The following is a 26,492-nucleotide window of genomic DNA, read 5'->3' as shown; positions in this document are numbered from 1 at the left end:
ACCACGTTATCCATTGCTGGGGCATGGCTGGAGATACAGTATAATGTGGCAACTCTTCTAAAACTTCTCTGCATGGCCACACAACAGTTTTGGGATAGACCTGAGAGAGAGTTTTACTGGAAAAGCAGATGAACTGGAATGCAGGTAGTGACTCACAAACGATGATGAGCTGTACACCACTGCTAGGATCATGGGGCAGGAAAAAAGTGATTGCTCTCATTAAATCATCACCATCCCCTCCACACCAAGGGCTTTTTTATTATCACAAGTGGTCAAGAAACCTTCTGTTTTCCATATCTTCTAAATAATGGGTCCTCTAGCAGTACAGTAACTTTTCAGATTGCCCAGGCTCTCCTGCTTTATTAATACCAATTAGAAAAAGGTCCATCACATCTAGAACTGCCAATACTGCTTTCTTTATCAGGCAGGTTTACCTTAAAGGCTGTTGCTCCAGCACTGACCTTTTCTGACCTTGCTTAGCTTATGCTAGTTTTAGAACTGCAGAAAAGTGAACATAAACTTCAATAGGAGGCAGATTTTCAGAAAAATTTGGTAGCTATTTACACCTTGTATACACAAACTCCAGCCCAGACATGCAGATAGCCCTCGATTTGAAATGATACTTATCTGAGAGCTTGTTAATAAAATAAAATAAAATAACATAAAATAAAATAAAATAACATAAAAAATAAAATAAAATAAAATAAAATAAAATAAAATAAAATAAAATAAAATAAAATAAAATAAAATAAAATAAATATGTATAAAAACTGTGGGTTAGGGAAAAAATCAGACTTTGGTTAAAGTGAAGCCAGAATGTTCTTTAAATTTATCACGTTAGGTGTTACATCATTGGAGGAAATTTGTTTCTGGCAAAAAAACACTGGTGAGATAAAGTTTCCATGGTTGGAATAAACTCATAACATGCTGTGTTGTATTTTCTGTCTGTGTTAAACCCTCTTCATGACACTCATCGTTTGAAATGGTTCCTTCAGATTCCAAGCCAATTTGTTAATGACTGTCTTCATACAGTGAAGTTGGTGGAGGGTGGGAGTACGTTATTAACCTTGCTTCTACAAAAACTTTTTTTTTTTAAAAAACTGTGTTTGTTTGTTTGTTTGTTTTTAAACTGTTATATTATGTGCCTATTGGACAGTGCACTTGCAGATATAATCTGCAAAATAGCAGCTTGCAAGCAGAAACTTCAAGCTGCACAAGGGCACAGTTCTCTGTCTATGACTTTCAAACACAAGCCTATTCTTCAAAGAGTTTGAGAAGAAAGTGTAGGCACTAGTAGGAGAAGCTGTTCATTATTCCTTGTAATTTCGGATACACATAGTGGAAATTAATGGCCAGTGAAATGCACCCTGTGCAGTCTAGAGTTCTTCACATATTTATCTGTAGCACATTTATTCACATGAATAAGAACTATTAGATTCATTTCACATCTCTGGGACAAGAAGGCACTCCAAAGTTTACAAGATTTGTCTCATGTGTGGCCTGTTTCCTTCAGGAGTTCTGCACATCAGGACACAGAAACAAGGTATAAATTTTAGAGTTGGGACTTACATGGAAACACCACGGCTTTTCATTTAACTGACTTCAAAGATGTCATCTGCTCCCGGACAGGATGGGCCCAGTCTCCTTCACCAAAGGCATCATAACTCTTTCCCTTTTATATAAGATACTTTAAAAGTGCTTTTAAAGTGCCATAGTCTGTGACTTTTCACAGGAGGAAGAATGAGGATCAGGGACCAGTCTTATTTTGTCATTTTGGTATTTTGGTATTTTATTGATGATATGAGGGCAGGAGGATTTGTGAACACATAAGGGTTAGATGGCAATATAGAAGAAGCTGAAGACTTTGGTGGTCTGGCAAAAGGAAATATGTTGACAATTATAGTGCAAGAAGGCTTATTTAATTAAGAAGTAACAGAGGAATTTTCTTCTATAGGAGTTTATTCGTTAGAAATGGCAGAGGGGAAGAAAAACCTCTGTGCACTGGACAGTTTATTCTGAGAATATGATGCAATACAGCTATGGAAATACAAATTTGTCTGGGATGTCTTCCATGCAGTATTTTTGATAAGAAAGTGCAAGGTATTGGACAGTGCATATGCTTTTCAAGAATAGGAATCTAGAATAGAGCCAGTACACAGCTATTAGGATGATCAGTGCCCGTAAATCTTGGTTTGTGAGAGGAAACATACTCAGGTGGCTCAGTTTGTGAAGGGCTTCATGTAATGCCCCTGACCTTAGAATTAAGACAGGATGCATACCTGTCCTTGAATAGTGGGCATTATATTGGGCTTAACGTTAAGTGCAAAGCATAATGGAACCTCTGTAAAGGTAAGAGTAGGAGGGATGATTATTATCTTCAAATTGTTTAATCTGCATTTAGTGAAAGATGATTAGAAAGGCTGCCCATTCAGTAACGAGTTTCTGACTCTTTTAGTTAATTGACTTATGACAGATAACATTGAAAGAGATCTTTTTGGTTCAATCCCACTTTATACTACAGTTTGTTTCAAGTTAAATAAAGTTTTCTCTGAATATTCATATGCTGTAAAATATTAGTTTGTTTCAATTTGCTTGTAAATTTTCAACTGCTTGGGCAGTCAGTTGAAAGTGATGGAGTTTTCTAAGACACATACCTTTAAACCTCTATATCACAACATGTTGTGATGCTGTGGACTGAAAGTACTCTCCAGGCAGAAGAAAACAAACTTGTCATATTTTAATTCTAGCACAAAGTTCATTAGGACGAATGAATTCTCAGACTTTCTAAGAACACAAGGTGTGTAGCAGGAAAAAAAAAGGCAAGAATAGCAAAAGTTTCTTATGTAATCCTCACTCATTTGCAGACTGAATATTTAGGATTGCTTTTTCTCTCCCTGCACATACGAATGATGAATTTAACATGCACAAAATCAAAGGCGATTGAGAGTACTCCATGCTGATGGCTAGTGTTCATGTGCACATGATGCCTGTTAGATACAGAGATAATATTAATATTGCTTCATGTTTCCCAGCTCCAACTCCAATCACTCATGCTCCTTTAGCCTGTACCTGCAGTAGTACACAGGCTGTATTCTATCAAGTGCTCCTCCATTTTTTGAAGAAAAGCCATGAATTTGCTGGGGTATAAAGGGGTACGAGAGGTCTTTTCTTTTGTAAAAATCTGCTTCAATTTGTCTAAACAGCAGATTTTTGAAAATTGTCTCATTTCATTCACATTATGCAATGTTTGCTCCAAGATGCTGAGTTTGCATAGTCCAGGCAGCTGACAAGACTATATGCAGGGACTGAGTACAAAAAGCAGCCCCACTGCTGTGCTAATAGCTAGTGTGCCAGCACCAAATGAGATGAAGAAATAGGCACTGTTTTATGGAGATGGATGAGAGCTTCAGCTACCTGGGAAGTAGAGGAACGAGGCCCAGGTGTTAGAGATCAGGCTTGGGAAAAGCTTCAAGAGCAAGGGGGCACTCGCACAAAAACCTGAAGCAAGCTCAAAGTTCTTCAGTCTTAGCCTCTTGTTAGCAAATACCTGTGAAGCTCACTGGCACTCTTATAAGCTTCTTTTCTGTCCACTGCCTGCCTCACAGAAGGATAGCAGCTTACTGCTCTCAGGGTCCCCATTAGCTCCAGGAATGGAGGCTGGTGTAGTGATATTACTTCATTAATACGGTGCCAGAGGATGGAAGTTCCCTTCCCTTCCCTGCTGCAAACTGAAAAGAAATAAATACAACGTGAAGGTTGAGAAAAATCAACTGGTCCAAATTAACAAATATATTTCTGAAGGTTGTTAAGTTTTAGATTAGCCTCTTTCAATACATGCTTTCCAATGCTGTCTTCACTTCTGTCATGACAAGGGATCTAAAACTGCCACCTCAGCAGTGGAAAAGGGCTTAGTGGAGCCACGGTCATGTTTATATTCTTGCTGATGGTAAATCATTGGATTCTGCCAGTTGAAAACCCCAAGTTCTGTAAAAGGAACCTTTCTTGTATGTCAAACAAGGGAAAAACTTCAGGTTGTTGTAGTTTCAGGCACAATTTTTTAACAGGGAGAACTGCATCAAATTTATCTAAAATCCTACTTACCCGGTCTTTACTCCTTCACCAGGAAATAAAACTGTATATAACATTTTCTTTTTCCCCCTAGAGATTTAAAATTGTTCAATTAACATTTTTAGTGCAAATTTTAATTCCTTCCTGTTCCCAGCAATGCACGCAGAGTTAATGAGGTTTTCCATGTCCTGTGGAAAAAGCTATCAGAGATTGTCTTGTTTCTCATATTGTCTGAAATTACAGTAATGTCCAAGGGCCCTCAGTAAGCTGAGTCCCCTGTGCTAAATCCAGAGACTGCCCCAGCCTTCTCCACCCCTTGAGCTGTGACTCCCTTACTCACCAGATACTATAAAAGGACTTCTGATATAAATAATGGATTGTCCTAAACTGAAATATAATCAGCAGAAATGAATCTGAATATTAATGCATAAAACATGTATGCTCGTCTCTATTAGCTGTCTACAGCTGTCCCATACTTTCACTGGCCTGTACTTTCACCTCTACCACAAAACGGGCAGACCATCAGGGAAGTATTGGTGAGGTTGAAGTAGTCTTAATCGCAATACATGCCCAGCTAGTGGGGAGTTATCCTAGATAATGCTGAATCTGAACGGTCTCCTCCACTCTCAGCCCTGAGCTGTTTACAACAACTTTCTGTCTCCCTTCCAGACTGGGGGAATTCACCCAGGTCACCAGCACTACCAAGGGAAGATCAGGCTCACTTCGTGTGATGTTGGTTGGGTGAACGCTGGATCTAACCGCACTTATGTTACTGTCTTTATGCCAGGGAAGAAACTATGCTACTGAAAGGGAGATTCTCCTGGGATCCTGAACTTCACTTCTCAGAGGCCATATTATTCTAGTTGCAGAAAGGGAGTCAAACACTACCTGTTTAGGTTGATTGCATGAAAAGCTGGCTTTCATGATTACATGAAAAGCTATGTACAGAATACAATGCAACAACAGAGAATAAAGAACCTATTTTTAATGTAGGTGTATGAACATTTCCTTCATGGACTTGTACAGCATCAGGCTTGACTGGAAGTTCACCAATACTAACATTTTGGGTAAACTGCCCTCTCTTATATTCCTGATAAAATCATAAACTCTATCACCTCTTCAAGGCCTTAATTATGCTGCTGCTGGAGAGAATATCTTCAACAAAGAAACCCAAACTGTATAGTGAATACCAAAGCTAAGGTTAGGGGTCTATAACAAAAAAATCTGAGACAAAGTCATTCCACATGTAGTGGTAATTATTGTCTAAAAAAGCAGCACGAACTCAACCATTCAGAAGGAGAGCATTACAGAGCTCTAGCACTGCTATAAAAGACACAAACAGTATTTCCTGTAAGAGAGAGAAATATCTGCTTGCACAAACACCAGCTTACTCTATCATTTTAGACAGACTATGTAAAAGTAGCTATCACCACTGCTGGCTGAACGCAGAAATAATATCCAGCCCCTGAAAGCAGTCACTTTGTTCAGTGTAACATGCTACTCAGAGAGTTATTTTCTAACGATTCTGAATAAGTAGAGAACACAAATCTTACTTAATTTGTGGCTAGAGGTAAACTTAAGCTTGGCCTTACAGCCTGAGTCAATATTTGTCCTCTGTCTTCCTCAGCCTTCCTAAATCAGCGAAGACAGAGACTATCAAGAGCATATGGGATGCCAACCAGGACATAATCAGCAAAACATGGGACATTCTGAGCATGCAAGGCAGATGATCACTCAGAAAGACGCCGATGTCCTTATGCCTATTCATTTATCTACTTGAATCAAAGGAATGGAGGAGGAGGGAGAATGAGTATTAGGAAGGGGGGAGGGAGTCTAGGCATGATTAACAATAGGTGTGAGACAGGAAGAACTAGATTAAACTGATCCATATGCAAATGATCTGAGTCTGATTGCATCAAACCATGCACAGTTTAATGAGTATGGTGAGATGCCTTTATCTCTGCTAGGATGTGTTATGAAAAGGAGGACTGCTCCAAGATAAAACACAGTTTAATAAGAAGGTTTTTCATTGCGGGGTTGATCTGCATTTGCATTTCTCTCTCTGAGACACACAGCTTTCCTGAACCTCCATTCCTTTCAAAGAGATTAGTCAGTAAGCACTTATGTATTGTTGACACACACCTTAGGGCATGGAATACTTAACATGGATGTGAGTTTTAGTGTGGTCCTTCATGACCTGGCTTAGAAATTTCAAAATGTGGAATAAGTGGCAAGCTCTTATTCTTCTGCTTATCTACCCAGCACTCTTTGCCCTTCTGTTATTTTGAAGCTTTATAAAATCTTTTCGATATTCATACAGTATGATACAGAGACAGAACTTACCTTCAATACTTACAGCATTGAGGGCCAGATTCAGAACTGCATCACCATTGTGACATGGTGATAACTGCAGCTTCTGTGGAGCTAATCTGATTTTATGCTACTGTAGCTGAGGTCTAGCCCTCTATTTCAAAAGACTGTGCTAGCTTCTTCCAAGAGGCTGCCTTTGTATACTGAACAGGGTAGCTAGGCACTACCTTTGCTTTGTCTATGCTTACAGTCACAGATGCAGATGAAATAAAATAGATGCAAGTTTTTCTTCCGTGTGCTGACAAGCCAGTGGGAAATCTCCAATGCTTTCAGGAAGATCATAGGAAAATAGTTGGCCAATGCACGGCCCTCTGCTCATAGTCCAGCAGCCATGTTGTTTAGTAGGTGTTAGTCTTCATCATCCAGCTACAATTAATGTTGTCATTAGCAAAAGCACTGAATCAGAGCAAGCTGGGGGTACCATATTTTTGCTCTGAAGCATAGCAAGTAGTGCATCTTCTTCCATGTTGAACAAGTCTGCCATTGTTATAATATATTTTTGATGCTGTCTATGGATACCATGTCCTTCCTCACTCACGACAGAATATTCCCATTTAAGTGCCATGATCTTCTCTAAACCCTGTGTGCACACTAACATCTGTATTCACACACTATGTATTTACACAAGTAACCATCCTGTTGCAGATAGAAAGTATTTCAGTCTCAAAATGCCGATGCTGAATATTAACTCTCCAAATAATGGAGGCAAATAAATATCAATTGTCATCCAAATACTTTCATGAAGTAGAAATCCCTTGCCACAGCAAATAGAATTTGTCTCTGCAACAGGGTTCTATGGAACTAGGCTGGGTGTTTAACAATGTACCTTCTCCACTTCAGCTTCAACTGATCATCTTCATCCTTATATCACAAAGATGAGATGTATTAATAAAAACAAGGCATTTGAATAAAAACATTTCCATTGATTTCAGTAGAAAGAACCATGGGCCTGAGTACCTTGAGGACTGGGAATCCTAACTTGTTATTGTATATCACACCATTATTTACATGGTTGATCTTTTTCCAACAGCAGACTGCTTCATGTCTTCAGGAATTTCTCTTGGTTTATATTCCTTTGAATACAATATGTGCTTACATAATTTCTTTCAATTGATTTGATTTGAGTTTCAATTCTGCATCTTTTAGCTTTCCTGACTTATTCTGAACTCTTTTCAGCTTCTTTGCATTTCATCATACATTCTCACTCAGCAGCTATAGAGTCCTCTCTTATCACAGGTTATAGTTTTTCCTTGTACAGCCACACAATCTTTCCTCAGAGACCAAACATCCCACAACAGCAGAAGGCTGGAGCTTGTTAACCCAGTCACAAAATGCAGTTTTGCTGGTAATTAGAAGAGACCTATGTCTATCCTAGTTTACTGTTATTTATTATCATTTATGGTACCACAATGCTGGGGGTTCAGAAGCAGCCTGGGTAACAGAACAACTCAGTTATTTGTGGTGGTGACCTTACATCCTCCTGTACCAGGTGCACGCTCAGGGCAAGGTGTGAATAAGGTAGGCTGGAAGTAGGCACACACCTCCTTACCTCTTGGCATGTGCTAGAACCCAGTAGGGACAGATGAGAAACAAACAGGACAAAAAGATCTTTCCTGTCCCAAAGAACTTACCCTTGAAATAAAAGACAAATAGCAAATACTGACAGGTGAGAGATATAAAACTTTAATGGGAGACATTAATTGTTCTTAACTTTAGGGAACTAATTTGCTTGTCAACGTGATAAGCACAGTTGCACTGACAGACATTGTGGTCAGGCTCTTATGGGAGCAGTTTGAAGCCCTTCTAACAGTCCCTCAAAATATCTTATTTTCTTCATGGATTAAATGGAGAAATTAAATTGCTAATGTGGTGATTTAAAGTTGGATGCCTAAGATTAAACAATATAAATATTGCCTTTCCTCCTCCCCCACCCACAGGGATGATATGTATGAGTCTTTAGGTGGTGGTGCCAGAGGGCTCCCAAGCTTCATTTGAAGGAAAGTGTTTTAAGGTTGAATTTGAAGAGAAGGGAAACTAACTTTGTGACTGTGACAGGGAACATAAGTGAAATCGTGGAGATGGGTGTCAAGAAGTGTAGTGAGTAGCTGATGGAGGCTGGCACCACCCTAACTGTGAGGCACGATATGAAGCAACTATAAGAGATTCCGCCTATATCTTAGGCATGGTTCCAACCCTCCTTTGATTAGGTGTTGTCAGATGTCTCTTCGAAAGCTCTGCTCTTCTAAGGGTTAATCTGGGCTGGTATAAGCACATGAGTTCACATTGACATCCTTTCCCAGCTGTCTTTTCAAAGTAACAAACTCATCATCTTGCAGTGAAACACCTGGGGTGAAATCCTGACCCCTCTTGTAAGCCACTATTACGCATTGGGTTTCATTGACAAGATCCAATGATTCAGTTCAAAGCATTTTCACCTTTTCACCTCAGAGGGCATCCCAGTTCCAGTGGCGGTCTAGCATTTCCCTTCCCTTATAGGTGGGAAAAGTGAGTCTGCTTGATTTCAGTTAGGCCACTTAGCAGCTATTGAACACCACTATTAATATCCTTGCAGTCCTTTCCATTGTCCAGTTACTTTTTCACTTTTTAAACACAGGTACTGCCATTCACTACCACTTCAGAGTTGTTATGAGTATTTAAAGCCTTGGTAACTTTTTGAGCGTTAGTTGCACTACGGTTGTGAAAAGGGTCTCATGACTACAGTCTGGGATGCGTAAGGGCTTGGACACTGCCCATGAATTAATGGTAGGAAGCAAAACCACCACAAACATCTGTTGTTAAAGCCATCAGATTTTTGCTTCTACATTTTACCTGTAATTTTATTCTGACGTCTTTGTCCCAGGTTGTCATTTGTACTTTTGCCCCTAGGATCAACACTGGAGTATGTGTTGAAAGTTGAGAGCAGGTACTTATGTAGGCTTTGAGACATATCTAAATGATGTTTAATCTCAATGCCCTTATCACAGCATAGCTGTCTCTCTTTTTTTTTTTTTTTTCTTTCCAACTATCTTTCATTCATATTGCTGAAAGAACTTTTAATCTTTATGCAACTTCCTTTGCTAGGTCTAAATCACTTTGATATTCGGCAGCATTGATTCCACTTTTCCCTTCTTGATTGCTTAATATTAGGAAATTTCCTAAATAATAAAAATTATGTCCATATATGCAAAAGTGGTCATGAAGCCTCCTTCAGCACTTTATTTATTATATTTGGTTTCTACAGGATTTATATCAGTCCAAATGAATTCTTTAGAGGTCTGATCCAATTTCTGTTTATGTCAATGGCACTTTTGTGATAGATCTCAGTGGTAGTGGGATTTAGCCCAAAGCCTAGTGCATTTAAGTCAGTTCTAATCTGAAAGGTGTGTAATAAAACCAATTACTTTGATTTTTTTTAATTTTTTTTTTTTCTGGGAGTACAACTGAGTCACAGACTTTCATTTTTCTTTTTAAACCTCAAGCAACTTCATGTAAGGTGGGTGACTGTCTTCCTCTGCAGTCACATTTAGAATAGTGCTTTGGACTTTGGACTAAAATAGAAGTTATTTTCTGTAAAAGGTAATACTGTGGCAGTGTTGAATGGAAACCTAAATATAAAAATAATTATCTATTTCTACTAAGTCCCAGTAATAATATGTGTACATATATGTACAAATATATAGGGTCTACATTAGTGATTTGAATACAATTTTTTTTTCTAACATGACAGTAAAGCAGCACTTGCCCTCTTCATCCTTAGCAGATTCTTTCTTGGGCTGAGTCTTGATGTCTTTTAAAATCTAGGCTTCTCAAATAGCAGATGTGATGGGATTTTTCCATCTATCTATCTATCTATCTATCTATCTATCTATCTATCTATCTATCTATTTTCTGATATGCTCATCTATCCAATAGGAATTGAATTTAGACCACCAAACAGTTACCAAGTGGTAACAACTTTCAGATGATGTCAGTGTGGGCCTGATTTGAACTGGTGAGCTAGAGGTGAGGCAATAACCTATTAACCATTCTTTCGAGCCATATGCTCCTCAGCAGTGACAATTTAACAGAATTGCCAGAAAGCTCATCTATTACAATAACAAATCATGTGTCCAGCAACATCACTGTTTTATACTTAATCTGTCTTTGCTTCTCCCCTCATTTTCCCTTTCCCCTCTGCCCCTAACAAATATAAACACAGAGACTTTCCCCTTTTATAAATACAATGGATGTTGTTGTCAGTTCAGATAAGAGCAAATGCCAGATAGGATGGCAATATTTTCAGTCCTGGCAAATGCAATCATAAGTTCAGTTTATTAATATTGCAACAGTTGCACTAAATGAGATCACTTGGATAACAAAACATTTATCAACAAAACGCTGCCACCTACTGAAGTTTTGCAAACAGCCCAGATGATTGGATAAGATCACAAATTCACTCTGTCACAAGCTTATGGTCTTTGCTCAAATCGTTCTGAGGGGAAAAAAGCAAGAATGATAACCAGCAGAACAAGACAAGACATCTCTTTTATGCAGTCTGTTCAGCAAGTGTCAGGGTAAATCCTGGAGACCAACCTCCAAAGAAGGAAGGAGGTTTGGCTCTTTTTGCTCAATATGTCATGGAGTTTTCAAGTACAGCAGCCAGGGAACACTTCCTATCAACTGCTTTAGCTTACAGCAGCCCATTATAAACTTACAGTTTTCTTGTCATGCTGATCTTCAAAGTTTCCATTCAGCCCATAGCAAACTGAAAGATTTTTCTTGCCAGCTTTTTGCGTTCCTTCACCCCAGGTTATAAACGCTTTCTAAATAAATATAAACGAACTCTGAGTTATTATATCAAATCTTGTACACTCTCTGTTCTGAGATTTCGGCCAATGTAAAATTTTAATTGTTTCAGTACAGCTCCACCAAGCATGCATATGGAACAAGGATAAGTACTGCACACCATACAGAGAAAGAGCTTTACCTACCCATGTTTCATTTCTTTGGTGTGTATCAATGGATGATCAGATACATAAAGGGCTGGCAAGGCTTTAGGTAGGAATTGTGCCTATTTGCAACTGTAGACAGCAGTTCTACACAGTGTGGTAACCTCAACTGTCTTTTAGGCAAGAATGTGGATCCCATTTCCTAGTGTCTTGTGAGAACTGTTTTGGAGGTTTAATTATTAGTAACTCGTAGAAGTATTTAAATGAAATCCAAACAAAATTACTCATGTTGAAACCATTTTTTTATCATTATTATTATTTTTTACCCTATGAATAGAAAGGACCATTTATGCTAACCAAGAAAAGCAAAGTTAAGGATTCAAGACAGCATAATTTAGGAATGAAAATCTCATTACGATTATTTCATGCAATGGACGACCCGTCTTTACCCTTGCAATACTATTTAGTGGCATATTTTTAATAATCAAAAAATTAATACATACCCCTGGAACATCCATGAATGCTAAAATTATAGACAAGTCACAGGAAAAAGTGACTGATCTTTGACTACAGTAAAACAGGGTGTTTAAACGTGCATAACTTTAAGCATGAGAGTAATTTCATTGAAATAAACAGGACTACTCAAACATTTCTGATTTTGCAAGTGCTTCTTTGCTCTACTAGCTTGGGGGCTAAGAATGGATATGCTTATTTAATACAGTGTTTATCTTCTAAACCTACATTCAGCATTACTGATTCCTTCCCTTTCATCAGGCAGAGACAAGGAGTTCTCCATTTTTCTAGCCTCCTTCTGGGCCAGTTTCAAACTTCATTGTGCCTTCTTATGCATTTGCATTTTATATCCGATGTAGAAAATAGCAGCTATAAAACCATACCCTGAGTCCTGAGGGAGTGAAATGGATAACTTGAAAGGAAACACTCAGAGGTTTGTCTAGATTAGGGGACGTGATCAATATTATGCTGGGGCTGTCTCTTCCTGACCTAATTCTGGACCTTGTTGCACTGAGAAGCATTATCTCCTTTCTTCTTTGGATTTAGCTGTTTGCAATTGCCCTTTGTTTCCCTTTCATGACTGTGACCAGATGTATTGACTAACCCTGGCCTCATTCTTTCTTCTTAATTCTGATATTGCCCTTACTGATATGATGGCATGTTTTTGTTTAGTGTGGAACATGAATATATGCTCATTACTGGACTGGAGAATCCCACTGGTGACAAGGCAGACCCAGAATCCTTAACTTGAGTTGGCCATGCTGCTTAACTCTTTTGCAGTAAAATTGAAATTTTTAAGTCCTCAGTTGGTTTTTAAAACTGAATTGTTCATGGTAGGTTAGTTATGCTGCTGTATCTGTCATGTGTATTGAGTGCTGGCTCTACCACCTTCCTTGCTGTGCAAGGAAAACCCTAAATCCCCACTGTGGGCCACCTGGAGCTGACATCGCTGGATATAAACCCTGACTAGTTTAGGTAGGCATGAGCTTTAAGCTCTGCTTTGCTGCAGCTGTTCTTCAACACAGAGAAACTTCAAAGGGATTTGACTCCACTCGGGGACACTGGAGCCAGCACATCTGCTAGTTCCTATGGAGATGAAAGCGAGTGTTTAATGCACACCATTGCCCTGACCAGTTTGCAGGTGCTAATGCTGGCTGGAGCTCTTCACACTGGCCTGTCCATATTTTACTTTTTCTGTGAGGGTTCATGGTTATTTCTGAGCTCAGACCTGTCTCTCAGTGACACCATGGCCCTCTAATAGTGTCTGTACATTGCTTCTTCCTCTGGTACCATGGTGGCAGCTGCATGTTTTCCAGCGTGAGGCTGACAGGGCAGGCTGCTCCAGCCCGCTCTCAAGTGCAAGACCATTATAAACAGTGCACCTTGAAATTTACCTTCATCATCTGGAATAATAAAGTAAGATTCCTGGCTACTAAAGCAGTGTACTGACTTCAGCCTGAATTTTCTTTCACCTTTGTGAACTCCCATCTGAGAATAAAGGTCTGGGAGACTGGGAAGGGGTTGCCTCTTAGAAGGTCTCTGGGCTAACATGGAGCAGGCTTCAAACACAGATAAAGCAGACAGGGAAACAAACACGGACAAGAGCTAAGGCACATGGGCTGAGGTGTGACTTCAGATGAGGGAAAGACCTGCTGGAGGAAAGGAGAGGAAGTGAAGGGACGTTGGTGGCCTGGAGCTTTCTCAGTCTACTTCAGCTCTGCCTGTGTTCCCACCTTCCCCTAACTGCTTGCCTGAAGAAGGGGTGAATGACTCCCTTCACAACCCATGTGAGGAGCTGGATGGATGGAAAGGGCTGCCGATCTGTGGCTCCCTATGCCTTGGTGATGGACCTGTGATTTCACAGAGATCTGGAGAGTTTTCTGATAAAGCATATCAGAAAAGTGGGAGGGCATGTTGACTTTTGAGGACTATCTCTTGCTGTGTCATGACTATTGATCAGTATTGTATCTTCTCTTACACAGTAGTGAAACTCTGTGAGAGGGCACTCCGTTTGTGACAGAAAATGGCCCAGAGAAGAACCAAGGCAACACAGGATTCTGAAGAGAATCTGTTGGTAAAGCTAAGAATATAACAGTGATTTAGGGTCAAAGTCCCACTGCAAGCTTCTGAGGGAGTGCTTCCCCAGGCCAGTGCAGACCCATGTGAGCTGCTTGCTGGAACAGGCGGGGTTTTTCAGCCAGGCTGCTCAGCCCTCCCATGAAACACTGCTCATGACACCTCATCGTGCTCCCTCATCAGGTGCTCCAGGGTGACCTACAGGCCCACCCTGAGGTATGTGTCCCTGCATACAGGCCTGGAACCAAACAAGTGGGTTTGTAGATAGGCTTTCAAGCACAACCTGGAGCCGAGCAGGTTTCCTACTTTCAGAGTAAGTTGAGGTGAGGTGGGATGAGAGTTTTGACACAATAATTTTTTTTTTTTTTTGGAGTTTGGGGAGGCAGCAGGGTGATGAACCAGGGCGTGAGCTTCTGCATCCTGAAGAGAGGGGTCTCCCGTGTTGTTAGCAAAAGCTGCAGATACCAGGCAGAATTTTTGCCCTTTCTCTGACCACTGCTTTGCTTTTCTAAACCACTGGTGGGGTGGAAGGCACAACCATGTGGAGCACTGGGCAGCACTGTCCTGTTTGCATAGTGTTAAAATAAATGCCTATGTGAGCCACAGCTCTCAGGTCAGAGAATATCACTACAGCAGCAAGTCCGATATCCTGGATGCATAGGCACAGTTGTCATCTGAGTTAACAGCTATCGTCTGTGGCCAGTTTTGGTTTCCATGAGGGTTCCTGGTACCATGCTTGCCTCTAATTTATGGGACTTATGCACTCTGTAAATGAACATCTCTAGTGTGTTGGTGCTGTTCTGGACATGTGGCCCTGCAATCCTGTTTATTCAGCCCATCTGACTGCAAGCAGTCAGAAACTGCTTACTTGGTATCTCTAACTTGCAACTCTGAAGTGAAGAAAACCTGTGGAAAATTCATGACTGTCCACCTCTTGCTATACAAATATGCAAGCAATATTTAACACCAAAAAATTCAGTCTGAGTTTTAGTAACTTGTCAAGAGAGTTTATATGTTAGGGGACTGCTTTACTCATCTTCAATGAAAAGAGCTATTTAACATTTTAGTCCACCCAGATACAGTTTTGGAAGGCATTGCATCTAGACATTCTCTCTTGCATCTGACTTGGATGTTTTACATAACTTTCTGTATCTGTTAGGTTTTCTAGTCATACCTATTAAAGGAGTTGGCCACTATGTTATTAAATTTGCAATGCTTATTAGTTTACATTTTTGTGGTCAATAGAACTTTACCAGTGAACACCAGAGCATGATCTTGTCTTATGTGTGGACATTTAGAGTGGAATACACATGTAATCACCATGTATACTTTTAGCACAGGAGATCCTGAGCTTTTCCAGTGCAGAGGCAAGATAGGGAGATTCAGACATACGGAGCTTGGCTGATCATGGCTGGTGGGAATAGCCCCTGGGTGGCCCCTGAGCAGAACAGCTTTGAAGTGTGTAACTACAGAAGCAATTCCAGGTTCTCACAAAACTGGTAAATAGGTAAAGTTGTCAGAAGGGTTTGAAATCCAAGAGCACTGTCACACTGCCTTTTGCTCTTAAAGGCAAACACAACTACCTCTTAAAATATCTGTAAATGCAAATTCAAATTTAACTTTTTAAAAGGCAACAAAAACTTCTTGTTGTATGACCTTCATAGATAAAGGAGAAATCCTCTATCATAATTTTTAAGATAAATAATAAACTACATGCCATGAGCATGGCTTTTTTACTTCTAACATTACGTGTTTTCAGGTCCTCTAAGATGCTTTTAGAATGTGTATAAATTAACTCCAAATATAATAACTGCAAATATTTCCTAGCTAATGCTTTGATCATGTTACTTAAAATTCCATTTTATTTATCAGCAATGAAATGAACAACACTTGTGCACCTTTACTGCCCTTTGTACATTCTCATTTCTTTCTGAATGGAGCATAACAACAAACGTGGATATTGATAATCAGAAGCTATTGCAAGCAAGATGTATATCTCATTTCTGGAATCACATTACACCATTATAAGTTAATTTCACATTTTCCCTCGAAAGAATAACCAGCATTAGTCTGGTCCACACAATTGATTCAGTGTCACTCTGTAACAAAGTCACAGACATCCTTCTGCAGACTGTATCTGTTTTTGTTCATTCAGATAGTTAATCCATAGCAGGTCAAGGCTGTGTCCTACCAAGAACGTATGAAATGTCCTATGTGGGGGGTGAAGCTATTCCTTTGTGAGTGCAGAGGTCCACATTTGGAAGGAAGCAGTACAATACAACAGGAGGAAAGGAGGCTGGGTCCTGGCTGAGAAAGCTGTGAGATGCCCCAGCTCTTATAACACCAAGGAACGAGGGCCTAGGAATGGCTGAACAAAGGTGGCCAGTTTCATAATCTTTGAGATGGGAATAACATTATTCTGTCTTTTTCATCATAAAGTGTGGCAGTACCCATCTTGCTATTTGGGGACACAGAGTTTACTACCCACGGCTGCAGAGAAGCATCACCACATCAGGTAAAGCAGCTCAGAAGCTGATGGCAAAAGTCCTGCTTGGAGTAAGCCAACACGGTGCCATTGGTACAACATTAATTTGCACCGACTGTCAGGCTTTCCTGTGCATAGGACTGTACATGTACCATTTGGAAACCCAAACCTTTCCGTTGGATTTCCTGTCTCTTCTCATTACAAATGTTCCAACTTAGCTACAACAACATTCATATTACTTTAGTGAGGCGTTTTGTTTACACTGTGCCCAGTTTTCAGCACTTGGCCCCAGATGTGTTTGTTCCCATTTCACGAAGCCAGCGACTGAGGAATGCACAAGCCAGGACTGTAACTTCCCGTCTCTTTGGCATGTGTTTAAAAGTCACACTACGCAGATTTAATGCTGGTGGATGGTAAAGAGATTAAATTCTCAAGTGCCAGCTCATCACATCAGGTTAACACAACTCCCACTGTGTTGCTGAATTTACATGAGTCCTTTATTACGGGTGTGGGGAGAGACGGTTGAGGAGAGTTTGAGAAAAAAAAAAGGTTTATTTACCAAGACAGCAAATAAGGAAATACACATTTTAAACTGTGAACTGTCTACTTTGAAAAGTTTGGCATTGTGCCTTGTGTGCTGTCTGCCCTGTCTGAAAATTACATAACTATGAGTGTAAACTATGTATGTGTGGATGTGTTTTTATGTATTTGTGGTTTTATTACAGGCAGCTCAGAAAGATGCCTGGAAGAACTGAACGCCAGTGGAATCTGCCTGGGTGGAAATAATGTTCATGCACTATCTTGCTAAGGAGTTAGTAACCCACAAAAGTGCCAGGAGCTCATTAATGTGGTATTCTCAGACTTTGCTTTGTCAAGATGGGGAGAAGGACACGTACTTCTGTAAATGTGCTCCCTTCCCAAATTAATGGCTCATGGGACATGACCAGCCTTGCAACATTTCGGCTCACCATTTCTTGGGAAGCACTAGTGGCTTTCAACTGTTTTTCATACTGAAAGCTTAAAGGGATAAAAAAAGCCAACAACAATATCTTCTACCCCCTGCCTTATCCTGCTAACAGCTCACTGTTGGGATGGGGAGAGGTGGTTGAAATGGCAGAGCTCTTCTGGTCTCCACTGGGAACATTGCTTAGCCAGAGGACAAGATGTAGGGCTTTGACTGAGGAAAGCTGCCAGTCAAGTCTGGGTTCATCTCTTGCATGTACCAAAGACAAATGTGCCAACGGATGCTCCTACTTATGCTATAGCACTTACAGTATTTGTAAACAATTAAATATAATGTATGTATATCCTGATCCTTCATTAATCAGGAAAAACCAACGTTAGAGGAAGCATCAGGGGCCCAGTTCTGTTTTCCAACATATACGCACCATAACCCCCATTAATTTGAGATGGAGTCATATGGGTGTATCCTGAGGGAGTGATTACATCCTGCCTCAGCTACAAGTGACCGAAAAAGGGAAAATAATCGGCCCAATACTGGTCATTTGGACAATGTGTATTTGATGTGTCGGAGTCATTCCAACCTTCCAGTTACCAGATGTCCGTAAAAATTCATAGCAGGCTATTAAATTTAGCAGATCCCATCTTAATTAGATTAGCTTCTGCTCAGCATGACAGCAGAGTATTTCACTGATGGAGGATTTATAAAGATTTCTGGTGGGAATTCTTTATGGAAGATGTAGTCTTTTATCCAGTGGGATTTACAAATGGAGAGGGGGGAGGGAGGAGAGGAAGCCCTGATAAGGACACACAAACATTGTCATGGCATGTTAAAACATAAATGGGAGCTTTTATTTTATGGATGTTCTCTTTTTATTTCTCTTTCAGAATATGGATAGGTGGTGTGAGTGTTTTTTGTGTCCTTGCATTATCAGGCCCAGCTAACATAATGGCATACGGGTGGTGGAAAACTACAAGCAAATTCTTGTTGTCAAATTCCCTCCTAAAACTAGCACCAGAGGAGTACTCAATGTTCAGTTGCCTGTCAGGTCATGAGTTATTTTTTCACCTACAGGAAACAGAATTGTACAGTTTGTCTTGGGCTGATTTTATGTGTTGCAGTCTGGCGTCTATCCATTCATTGCCCTTATTTCTTTAAGGTCACCGCACACACACAAACAAACAAACAAACAAAAAAACCACTAAACCCGTTTTCTTATTATTTGTGCCCCAATGCCAAGGACTCTCTGTTTTTTCCTGCACAGATTTTTATGGAGGATATATACTGTTAATGGTGACATTGGTGTCAGTAACAGAACGTGAACAGCAGCAATGTCTGTGCTCTATTCCCAGTGTGTAGATAACTTCATAAAGAAAAAAAAAAAAGGTGGGTGGAGGGGAGGGGAGATCTGGATAATTTTTCTTGTCATTTGATTCACCATTGAAAAGGTCACTCCCTGTAAGAAGAGACAGTCTTCCCTCTGAGATGTCTGGGGGAGGAGCAGAAATGGCAGAGCCAAGATGGGGGGTACTCCTTGCCACTGTGTGGCTTTTGTGAGGTGGCAAAGCAGCCCTTCTGAGCACAAGGGCACGCAACGCCCAGAGAATGCATGCTGGCGGCTGATAAAAACAGAAAGGGACCATCCTTTGCTCACGCCGCGGGCTGATAGCATTCACATCATACACCGTTTGTTACTAGGCAACTGATTAAATATACGTGCCGGTCCTTCAAGCAGTGCTTGCAATTAATTAACCAAACCATTTTCATTTTGACTGTCTTCCGCCCTCCCCGCTCCACCACCAGCCACCTTCCCAAATGCTGACATCTGACATGAGTGCAAGTGATTTGAAGCTCCTCCTGACCTGTAGTGTAATAAAATAAAGAACGGATCCTTTGTATAGTAGATGTGGTCTACATCCAGGCAGTGGACACCTCTGTGCATCCCTGGTGGGTCTAGCTAGCAGCTGGCATACAACAGACATTTTGCTTTGCTCTGCCAGGGCCAATGTAAACCAAACTGCAAAAAACTGCAGGATAAAGTCCAGAAGTTCTCCTGGCAAATCTATTTGAAGTGCAGTTGTATCGAAAGATGGAGGATGGGTGTCTTTTCTTGCTTTTAAAATCGGGATTCTTTACTCCTGAAGCAGTCATTCTCAAATCTAAAACTACTATGGAGCACGTTTGTGTGAATACATATATAGATACATATGTCCTGTGAGAAATATAAATATTTATATACCTACTAAGATATATGCGCACAGTGTTAATGGCCAGGGACACTAAGTGCACACTTCTCTGTGCTAGCTATTACACCGAGTCCCAACAACAGACAGTCCCTGCCCTGCTCAGCTCACAGTCTAAATAGCAGTGGCAGGCAAAGTGGAAGAAGGGGTCTGGACAGCAAAGGTTGTTCAAAGTCATGCAGGGGGTCAGCAGCAGGGCTGGGAATAGAAAATGGCTTTTGTCTTGAGATCAGATTCTAGAATAAAAAAAGCAGTGAGTCATCTCACCCCAAATCCTCCCTCTAATTTTGTAATACAGTTGTCATATTAAAGTTGTATGAAATAGACTGGAATTACACATGGAAAATGGGTAACTACAAGGATCCTGGAAGATCTGACTGTTCCTATTACACTTGATCAAATGCAACTGTCAGCTGCTTTGGCAGAGATCACCTTTGATGATTAAAAGGAGAGGACTACATTACAAGAGGGTTTGAGCACGAAACCACTCGCTGCAATCCACAATTAAATAGGAGAGGCTATTGTTCTCTTTCTGACCGGGAAGAGAGTTACAAATTTATTGGAGTTCACAGGCTTGCTGCAGAGCTTGTCTTTAACAAAATTGTACCCCCATTTTATATCAGAGCTTCCTACCCTGCTCAAAACCTCGAGTGCATTAAAGAAGCAATTTAGGGTTTATTTGAAGGGGGAAAAATAGAATGTCGAGTTGTGTTTCTTTTTTTCCTCCTTCCCGCTGGCTTTCTGCAGGGGAGGGAGGGATTTGAATCAGCAGATTCTCAATGGTATTGCGGCCTATTGGAGCTGGGTATAAAATCACTAGAAATGTAGAAGAAGCAAATAATGAAGCACAGATTGACAGACAATTCAAAAAAAATTTTTAAAGCACCGGCCAGCAGCTGATTTGGTGTGAACTGTCTGTGGAGCCATGCCGCTTTGCGCTGCCTGACTGCCGTGCCTTTGATTCAGAACCGGAATGGCTTCTCTGAAAAAAGCACTCTTTGGGTTTGCAAATCTCTTCTATGAGCTAAGGCCATTTTTCACTGCTAATGGGACTAGGTTATCTTGGCCTGCTCTGGTCTGATCTTACCTTGCCATTTTTTGGACTGTACTCTGATATGAATAAAGAAGGGTTCACAAACCCACAAACCCCTCTTACAAACCTCGAGTGAGCTGGGCAAAGCTGCACCGTGGCAAAAGCAGCCCCCCAGGTGCCCTACTGCCTGCCACAAGTGCTGATGGTCTGCGGTGGTGACAACCACCCTGAGGATGGAGGAGCAGGCACAGGTTGCTCTTTATGAGGTGTCAGACAACGTCCCCCTTCTCAGAAGGTGGCTGGCTGCTGTCAGTAGTCCCATTAGAGCCATGTACTACTCTTTAACTTTCACTGTTGCTTTGCTGACCTTTGAATGAGAAAAACATTAGTGAAGAGCAATTTTATGCCCTCATAAAGAGTTATGTGTTACCAGGCAGTAATGGAAGCACAAACCAACCTGGCCAAAAGATCTCAGCCTCCCGTCACTGCTTTCTTTAATGGTGCTGCTTCATCGCTAATCTACCTGGTGCCTGTCAATGGCTGGAAATCCCACCCAGCAGATGTGAAGGTTGTTCACAATGCTGGTGCAGACACTGCTCCTCCGCCCTGTTAATCCACGGGGCAGAGGGAAAAAATCGGAGAACACCTGAGTATCTTACAGGTTTCTGCATGCTGTTCCTTTCCTCTTATCCCTGTAGTGATTTATATTAAATTGACTTGTAATTATACCCATGTTTCTTCTTTTTTGCTATTCTAGTTATTCTTGGTTGTTCCATGCCTGTATATGGCCTGTCGCTAGCCTGGCTTTTTCTTCCACCACAATGAGACAATAAATCTGGTGAGGCTGGACAGGAAACCCAGCTTGCCAAGGAGAGGCAGGATGAATATCTCCTTGAGACAGTCGGAGGTTTCATTGCGTATTGTCCATATAGTCTATTTCAAGGAGTGCCCAGGGCAAGCCTGGAAAAACTTTTGTGTTTGCAACAGTATTTCTCTCTGGAAAAACAGAATTATTTATTTTTTTAAAACCCACCATGTATCTTTTGCACTTTTTATGTGAGTAGAATCCTGTACATACAAAAGATGTCTCGTTTCAAAATTTCAGCCAGGGCCTGTGTTTTAGAGGCAGAAGATAATCACACAGAAATGCCTTGCTTCGAAAGCCTATGTTTGCTGTCACTGCTCTCCTCAGCTGACCCAGTGTGGATATGTGCTTTTTCCTCAAGTGGGAGGCAACTTCTACATTCTTACTGATCCAAACAACTTCATTAAAAACACTGAGCAGGCGTTATTAGTACTTTCTTGGCCTTCTAAGCATGTCTAGGCTCATTCATGTTTATGCTTCACTGCAGACACTGGTGAACTTGCTGATCGCACATTCCACCCTGGTGCTTGTTCCCGTGAAAGCAGCAGAGATCTTGAGACATTGGGATATGGCATCAAAACATAGACCAACTCAGTAAAATAGCAGTAGATGGCATATCAAGGACACCGTGACCACTCTGCATGTTCCATATGAAAATACACATTCTGGAACTTTTTTCAAAGGATCATTTCTGTAAGTATTCCCAGTATTTGTAGTCCAGGAAGATCACTTCAGGCCTTGGAAAAATGTTATCTTGTGGTAAGAACCTTACAGTGTTCAGACACAATATGATCTTACTCTGCTTGTAGTGACAATGAATGGCATCCTGGCACACAGATGGAAAATCTCCATGCTTGAGAAAAAACTTGTTTCAAACAGAAAAGAGAGGTTATCTTAGTTGCTGCTAGTGTAAGTGCACTCAGAAGCAGAATCCTTTGTGCCTTATTATAACTGGTTACATTAATCACTATGTCTTTCAAATTAACTGATGTACTGACACATGGGCTAGTTTGTGAACATTAGGAGAACAAATGGATCCTTGGTCATAAGTACACGGGCAAACAACATCACCAGACATACACAGCCCTGTGAGTACAGCATCACTCAGCTGTGCTCTCTCACTTGCACACATACGCAGTCAAGCTCCTTAAGGGTTTGCCAATGCAATGTAGTGTTGAATTATACAGGCTAACTCTACAAGCAAGCTTTGCAAGAATTAGCTTGGGGACTGGAATTAGTCTAAAAGCAGTAGCAGGATACATTAGCTCGCATGGCTGAGTTAGCCTGTCTGGCTACTGCTATGATTAGATGGCTTCTGATACCCAGGCTAAGTCAGGAGAGATATCCTGGGTCTTTCAACATGATACGGCAGACCATGGCTCTCTCATCTCCCACCCCTCCCCAGCCCCCAGCACAGTGCACTTTGCAGGCATAGGCTATACATACTTGCATTCAAGATCTGAGTTCTTAATGGAATAAACTGGCCTAGCTTCACAGAGGCATAGCTGCATTGATTTACATTGACAGACTCCTGGCTGAGATGTTTCGGTCTGTCATTAGTACTTACCATGCTCTACCCATCTGGGGGGCTGGTCATACTCTTATTCCTTTTAATGATAACTCTGCTGCAGTCATCTTTTTTTTTGCTTGTTGCTGTTAAGGCCAGCAGGCACTATTATGGTCTTCTAGCCTGGTCTTGCAATGATTTTAGCTTTAAGGGATAATTTTGAATAAGAGTGCAGAAGAAGCAGCAGCTTCTTTACCCTGGCAGCCGTCAAGGCTCAGTCCCTCACTCTGCTTCCCCCATGTTTCAACCTGCAGAGTGCTATGCTAATTTTGCTCACAGCTTCAAGTCATCTGAATTTCCGGCTGGCTTCAACTTAAGCTGTTTTTATTTCAAATAAGGTAAATTACCAGCTTCAGTCCAGGGCTCAGTTTCCAAGCTTCCGTTCTGCCGGTTTTCAAGCTTCACTTCCAGCAGCTCTGCATAATCCCAGAGGAACGCATGTCCTCCACTCCTCCTGTGCCAGGGACACGCCGCTCTGCCTGGCTGCTCTTGGGGCCTGGAATCCTCCTCTTCCTCCTCCCTGCTCTCTTTGGGCTTTTTGTCTGAAATAAACACAAGTTATTTTTTTACCTTTATTGAAAGTGCTTCTGCTAAGAGCTGCTTGCTAGTTCCTGGTCCCCCCCTCCCCTTCTTTCCAGACTTTACAGAACCTTTCACTGCAGGAGAGGAAATTGTACCCGTGATCGTCATCTCCGTGAGTCATACCCCAAAGGGGCTCAGAGCTCCTCAGTAGGCCAGTGGTGTCCAGCCTGCCTTTCCTGAGACTTAGGTGGCTTGTGGAAAATTCAGTAGTAACAAAGCTACGATGGTGTGGAGGCTTCTGAGTAATCCTAAGACTGTGGGAGAAAGCAAAACCAACAGCATCTGTGGACGCCAGCTTCAGTGGTTTGCCATGGGACCCAACTGCATACCCTGCCAGACTTCTCTAGGAATGGGGAGAGGATCAGGAAGATGTCAACAGCTCTCAGAGCTCCAGCCACTATAGCGCACTGCAGTATGCTGTCTGTGTGTGTCTCTGCAACCAGTCACCGCTGTCTGAGAGGTCATCCATCTCTGGCATTGTGCCAAAAAAAGAAAAAAGGAAAAAAAACTGAGACAGTCTTTGTCTGAAGGGCTCACATTCGAATTCATAATCCAGACAACAGGTGAAGGAAAGGAGAAGAAAATAAAGTATAGATACGTGGGATGACATGCTTGCGGACATATAGCAAATCAAAGCTGGGACATTAGTGTCCTGTGCTACATTAAGTGCCACAGCCCTGTGGAGCAAGTTACTGTATGCTCCAGCTTCAAAAACTTCAGCAAGCCAAACATAAACCAAGAAATACCTACCTTCAAGAAAACTGCATGAGGCACCATATTATAGCATAAAGGAATAGCATTTCTTTGCTTGTCTTGTAGAAAGCTGACATTTTCCATGCTGTGCATTGGCATTTCCTGTGATATTGCCACAGGCACAGCACTCGGATTGCTCAGGAGCACATTAAATACAGCTTCATAGATATGACTTTGGACAAGAATCTCTTCTTTGCATGTGGAATGGATAGGCAAAGCATCATCGGATACAGAGGTCATGAGAATCAGCAAAACATTATTGAGGTGCTCTGCCAGAACATCCAGTTGATGTAGGTAATTTAACGCTCATTTCTCTATTATTTCCTCAGAAGTTAGCATTTTTGTGTTGTTTTACTCCCAATTTATGTGGATTACGTTTGACTTGTTTCTTCTTTTATATGTTTCATTTCGGAATGTAGGACAACTGCTACTGTGATGGGTTGATACCCTCCAGTATGCAAGCACCCACACAGCCACTCTCTCACCCCTACCCCACAGTGGGATGAGGCACAGAATAGGAAGAATGAAGGTGACAGAACACATTTAACAGCTAGATAAAATAAAATGAATTAAAACAACAACAACAACAACAACAAAACAACTTAAGTAATCACTCACCATCTCTCACAAGCAGACCAGTGCCCACCCAGTCTCTGATGGCACTGGCAACCCTGGAAGTCCCAAACCTCCTTCTTCCTCCTCTACCCCAGTTTTCATCGCTGAGCATGACATTATATAGCAGGCAATATCCCTTCGGACAATTCAGGACATCTGTCCTGTCTGTCCCTCCTCCCAGTCTCTTGTTCACCTCCAAACTATTCCTTGCAAGGACTGGGAACAGAGTGGGAAAAAGGAAAAGATTTGATGCTGTGCAAGCACTGTTCAGCAATAGCCAAAACACTGGTGTGTTATCAAAACATCTTAAGCCACAAACCCAAAACACAGCACCATAGAGGCTTATATGGAGAAAGTTAACTCCATCCCAGCCAGAGCAGTACAGGTACCTCATTTAAGGTACCTTTCTTCAGAGAAGGTTGTACGTGTCTCTGAATCAGCAGACTGATAGACTGGATAACATGGTGAACATGGAAGGAGGATGGTCCGTTGGATGTGTGTACATTTCTTTGTTTTCACTACAGTGGCTTCTTGATACCTAGCTTTTAGACAGCTGAAATGAACCGAGATGAAATTCATTCTTTAGTGATCAACCCTGAGTCTTTCTCCTGTTCTCCTGTATTGGTTATTATGTTATACCTACCAGTGTGGATGTTATCTGTCCCCTAACAAGTCTGACGTAGCTTATCATTTTATGTTTTAATACAGTGACCAAAAAAACATTTGAAATCTTCCTTTTTTATAGTTCTTCTCAGCACTGAGTCCTAGAGATTAGTAACATATATTTTGTCCTAGTAATGTATATATTTACTCAGTAAGCCTCGGTTTTGGATGTTTCCTGTCTGGATCCTACCTTCTTAGATGCAGAGCACAGCATCTCTGCCTACTGTTAAAAATGACTGAAAGACTGAGCAAAAGCTCTAACTTGTGATAACTGTCAGCCCCAAATAAATATTGATTTTAAGTGTCAATTTTTAGTAAAGATAGATGTCAAAGCCCAACAAACCCAATTACAGTGCAATAAAATATATTTCGTAACTCTAACTTAAATGTGTGCCAATGCTTTTATAGCATAACGTGGAAAGACAGAGCATCTACCTGGCCTTCTTGGTACAATATATCTAGAGAGATATTTATTAAATTTATCTGATATATATTGTATCAATATAGCCAACTATATTGTATTTCTGCCATAGTTTACTTCACTCTTCACTTTTCTGGCTGCTTTTAATGAACTTTTAGTGTTGCTTTTCTCAGCTCAGCTCAGAAAATGCTGTTTCTATGTGTGTGTGAATGTGTGTGTTTCTGCCTTCGCTGTGGCCAGTAACCTTTGAACTAGTTGGCCATTTCTAACCTGTTTGGAAGCAAAAAGGTCTCAAATAGACTATCTTCCCCAAAATTTAATCAGACCAGGCAGCTGTTCATGGCCTGCT

At 41.0% G+C, this 26,492-nt stretch overlaps 2 long non-coding RNA genes across 3 annotated transcripts in view; one reads left to right on the top strand and one right to left on the bottom strand.

Annotated features, from left to right (window-relative positions):
- Positions 1–17,278, top strand: part of LOC308192087 — a 29,551-nt gene extending 12,273 nt beyond the window's left edge. The window contains exon 3 of the long non-coding RNA XR_013948539.1: positions 17,166–17,278. This is a non-coding gene — a long non-coding RNA (uncharacterized lncRNA). The remainder of the gene's footprint in view (positions 1–17,165) is intronic.
- LOC308192086 lies at positions 13,193–25,754 on the bottom strand. Of its 2 annotated transcripts, none has more exons than XR_013948537.1 (3): positions 25,063–25,754; positions 23,110–23,651; positions 13,193–22,407 (listed from the first exon to the last, which is right to left on the bottom strand). It is a non-coding gene; the product is annotated as an uncharacterized lncRNA (long non-coding RNA). The 2 variants fall into 2 exon arrangements; XR_013948538.1 differs by having other exon boundaries at positions 19,249–22,407; positions 23,457–23,651; positions 25,063–25,740.
- Positions 25,755–26,492: the final 738 nt, after the last annotated feature.

This window comes from Anser brachyrhynchus, assembly GCF_964034855.1.
Source record: "Anser brachyrhynchus genome assembly, chromosome: 3".
NCBI lineage: Eukaryota > Metazoa > Chordata > Aves > Anseriformes > Anatidae > Anser > Anser brachyrhynchus.
Note: the sequence above shows the minus strand (reverse complement) of the source record. Positions and strands in the feature narration are given on the sequence as shown.